Raw genomic sequence first — 4,612 nt, forward strand, 5'->3', positions numbered from 1 at the left:
GAACAGACACAGCGGCGCGCACGGAACCCCGCTGTTGTTGGATGTAAACAGACATGGCGGCGCCCACGGAGCCGCGCTGTTGACAGAGGTGAATGAACACGGTGGCGCCCGTGCTGCTGCAGTGGCTGTTAAAACCCCCAAATTCTCAGGTAAAGCTGATTGGGAAGCTTTTCACGCACAGTTTGAACTGTTGGCTCATGCTGGGAACTGGTCGGAGGACCGCAAAGCTCTTGAATTGGCTATGTGCCTTACAGATGATGCTCTGAACTGTTTGTTATTGCTTTGCCCTGAAAATAGACATGATTATAAGGCACTTGTCGGGGCACTGAGACGGCTTTTTGGTCAATTTGAACAGCCAGGGCTTCTGCGTTCCGAACTGAATAATAGACGCAGGCAGCCAAGAGAGCAACTGAGAGCCCTGGCAAATGACATTGAAAATTTGACTCAGCGAGCGTATGCCCACATGCCACCGTCTGTTCAAGGGGAGCTTGCGAGAGACCAATTCATCCAGGCCCTTATTCCTGTGGAGCTCCGTATGCAGATACAGCTTGCCCACCCTCAGACCTTGCAGGATGCGTTGGAGAGGGAGATTGTGTGGGGAACTTGCGTGCAGGATGAGGGACAACGAGATACTGTGCCGGTCAGGTCTGCTGATATGGGGAAGGGGCTAAGTGAAAGACCAGCCTGGGTTTCTGAGATTACTCAGAAGTATCTCATAGTATTAGATCTGTTAACTCACTACCGGTTTTCAAAGCTGTGTTAAAAGCACATCTTTTAAAGACCAATGAGGAGTTGTTGTGATGCAGGTTTAGTTATTTTAAATTGTATCCATGTTGTTATGTGATTTGTGTTATTATTTGAGACTATGCTTGTTGTTATGTAATTTTATTGTGATATTTTTGGGCACTTTGGGCAACCTGGTGTTGCATTAAAATGTGCTATATAAATAAATAAACAAAACATTACTGAATTGATTCGTGCTGTAGCACTGCAACCTGACCAACGACCTCGTGCTTGACCAAGGGTTTGTTGGGGTTGTGGGCAGGTTGGACATTTAGTTCGACAGTGTCCTAAGCTACCCGGAAACCAGGGAAACGGGATGGGGTCCGCATGATCGGGGATGTGCGGACCCCCAACACTCATCCCCACCAGGGTTCATCGTCTGCAGAAGTTCCAAGAAATGGATTACGGGAAGACGATCATGGACTGTTGGGGAAGGGAGATTGTGGGACAAATGAGTCTGTGGTTGTGGTGGGGCAAACATGTGTTAGTGATTTTTGTCATGTACCTATTTTGGTGGAAGGGGGGAAGATACCTATTTTGTACCTATTTTGGTGGAAGGGGTGCCGTGTTTAGCATTGGTGGATACAGGATCGACTGTGACAGTGACAGTGATGAGACCAGATGTAGTTCCGGCAAATGCCAAGCTGGAACCCACCACTGTCCGACTACGCACAGTGATGGGTGAACTAGCGCCCATGAAAAGTAAAGGAGAGGTGAGGCTGACGGTAGGGGGAAAGACATTATGCCATTCGGTGTGGGTGGCTACAGTACAAGACCCCTGTATTCTTGGTCTGGACTTCCTTAAAAGTGCAGGTTGCCAGTTAGACTTAAGGGGTGGCCTGCTCCGGTTTGAAGGGGGTCCTGAGGTTGTCATGTCCACTGAAAATAATGTTGATATGTCTTTTACAGGTCTGTTAGAGGCAGCAAATGTTCCTGGGGACTCTAGGTTGGAGTGCCACACAATCCAGCCCGAGTGCTGATACCAGACCACCTCAGGTAGATGATTCTTCCACTCCCTTACCCCACACCCCAGCTGACCTCTACCCGGGGGTGGCCACACAACCCTCCTCGGAGCCAGTTTCAAGTCTCCCTGGCAGGGATGGGCAGGAGGCTGGCTGTCTGTTTCCACCTCTTGGAGAGGGGGGAGGGATGGTTGCTTTGAGGGAGATGTGGCTTAAGAATCGGGAGGGCTTGGATACGAGTCAGCAGGAGCAGTTGTGGGATTTACTGGTAGATTTCCAACATTGTTTTGCATTTGGGGAGGGGGATGTTAGGCGAACACATCTGGTACAGCACGAAATTGAGACAGGAGATGCCATGCCCATCAGGTTGCTGGCCCGGAGGCTTCCTTTTGCCCGTCAGGATACTGCAGATAAGGCCTTGTTGGATATGCAGCGAGCGGGTATTATTGAGCCGTCTGAGAGTGCGTGGGCCGCACCAGTGGTCATGGTGCCTAATAATTGGGATCAGTGGAGATTTTGTGTTGACTATAGGCGCCTTAATGAGGTCACTAGGAAGGACTCGTATCCCATCCCTCATGTGGATGAATCAGTGGACCTTGTAGCTGGGTCGTCGTGGTTCACTTGCCTGGACCTGCGTACTGGCTATTGGCAGGTACCACTTGCTCCGAAGCCAGACCAAAAACTGCTTTTTGTACAAGTAGGGGGTTATGGTAGTTCAGGGTGCTCTGCTTTGGCCTCTGTGATGCGCCGGCTACTTTTGCCAGGTTAATGGCCAGGGTGTTATCAGATATTCCACGGTCAGAGTGTCTGGTGTACCTGAATGACATCCTGGTCCATGGTAGTTCTTTTCAGGCCTCTCAGGCGAGTGCTGAGTTGCATTAGCGAGTCTGGCTTGAAACTACACCCAGAGAAATGTCATTTCTTTAGGAGGGAGGTGACGTTCTTGGGGCACAAGCTGGGGGGCCAGGGGATTGGCACAGTGGAAGAGAAGGTGCCGGCAGTGAGCGGGTGACCCACTCCTACAACGTCGCAGCAGCTCAAAAGTTTTTTGGGGTTAGCCTCATATTACAGGAGGTTTGTGCAAGGTTTTTCTACCATTGCAGACCCACTTTTCTGCCTGCAGAAGAAGGATAAGTCCTTCACGTGGACTGAGGAGTGTCAAAACTCTTTTGATGCCCTGAAACAGGCTCTAGTCACAGCCCCTATATTGGCTCCCCCTGATTCGGCTCTTTCCTTCATTCTAGACACAGACGCCAGCAATGTGGGTATGAGGGCAGTTCTCTCTCAGGTGGGGTCTGGGGGGGAACGGGTCGTGGCCTACTACAGCAAAACGTTCAACAAATCTGAACGCAGATACCGTGTCACCAGAAGGGAACTTGCTGCTGTGCTTTTTGCAGTTTCAGGTATTCCACGGTCAGAGTGTCTGGTGTACCTGGATGACATCCTGGTCCATGGTAGTTCTTTTCAGGCCTCTCTAGAGGCTCTCAGGCGAGTGCTGAGTTGCATTAGCGAGTCTGGCTTGAAGCTACACCCAGAGAAATGTCACTTCTTTAGGAGGGAGGTGACGTTCTTGGGGCACAAGCTGGGGGGGCAGGGGATTGGCACAGTGGAAGAGAAGGTGCAGGCAGTGAGCGGGGGGCCCACTCCTACAACGTCGCAGCAGCTCAAAAGTTTTTTGGGGTTAGCCTCATATTACAGGAGGTTTGTGCAAGGTTTTTCTACCATTGCAGACCCACTTTTCTGCCTGCAGAAGAAGGATAAGTCCTTCACGTGGACTGAGGAGTGTCAAAACTCTTTTGATGCCCTGAAACAGGCTCTAGTCACAGCCCCTATATTGGCTCCCCCTGATTCGGCTCTTTCCTTCATTCTAGACACAGACGCCAGCAATGTGGGTATGAGGGCAGTTCTCTCTCAGGTGGGGTCTGGGGGGGAACGGGTCGTGGCCTACTACAGCAAAACGTTCAACAAATCTGAACGCAGATACCGTGTCACCAGAAGGGAACTTGCTGCTGTGCTTTTTGCAGTTTGGCACTTTCAGTATTACCTATATATGCTGGATTGAGGAACTTCAGACGTACGACATAAGGGTAGTACACCGGGCAGGGTCAGGACATGCAAATGCAGACGCTCTGTCTCGTCGGCCTTGCTCAGCCGTCGGTTGTCGGTACTGTGACAAGAGGGAGGCCAGGGACAGAGAGCTGGGGAACCCAGATGCCAGTAGTACCTCTGTGGGTTGTATGCATGGTGATATGCCAGTGTGTTTGGCAGTTGAGACAGTGAGTGTAGAGGACTGGAGGTGGCTGCAAGAGGAAGACCCATACATGCAGCCAGTAATACAGTGGGTCCAAGCTCAGCAGCGACCTCCGTGGGAGGAAGTGGCCATTGTCTCGCTGTCCACAAAGAACTTATGGGCCAAATTTAAGGTCCTGCGCTTGCAAGACGGGGTGTTGCAGAGGGAGTGGAAGGACCCTGCCACTGGGGAGGGGAGGTGGCATGTGGTGCTACCCAGGTCACTACAAGAGGGGGTTATCAGGGCTGTCCATGGGACAGTGGGCTCTGGACACTTTGGGGTTTCGGAAACACTCAAACGTGTCAGACAGAGTTTTTATTGGGGGCTTGTGAGAAGAGATGTGGAGGATTTTTGTCGGCGGTGTGATGATTGCACCACCCGCAAGGGGCCGTCTGGCCAGTCCCTCACGGCCCTTCAACAATTCCCTCTAGGGGGTCCAATGGAGAGGGTGGGGGTGGACATAATGGGTACTTTTCCACGCTCTGACAGGGGTAACAGGTTTGTGCTGACGGCTATGGATTATTTCACTAAATGGCCAGAAGCTTACGCACTGCCTGACCAAGAAGCCGAGACAGTG

The sequence above is a fragment of the Sinocyclocheilus grahami genome, unplaced genomic scaffold (genome assembly GCF_001515645.1).
Source record: "Sinocyclocheilus grahami isolate Dianchi unplaced genomic scaffold, SAMN03320097.WGS_v1.1 scaffold1427.1, whole genome shotgun sequence".
In the NCBI taxonomy this organism is placed as follows: domain Eukaryota; kingdom Metazoa; phylum Chordata; class Actinopteri; order Cypriniformes; family Cyprinidae; genus Sinocyclocheilus; species Sinocyclocheilus grahami.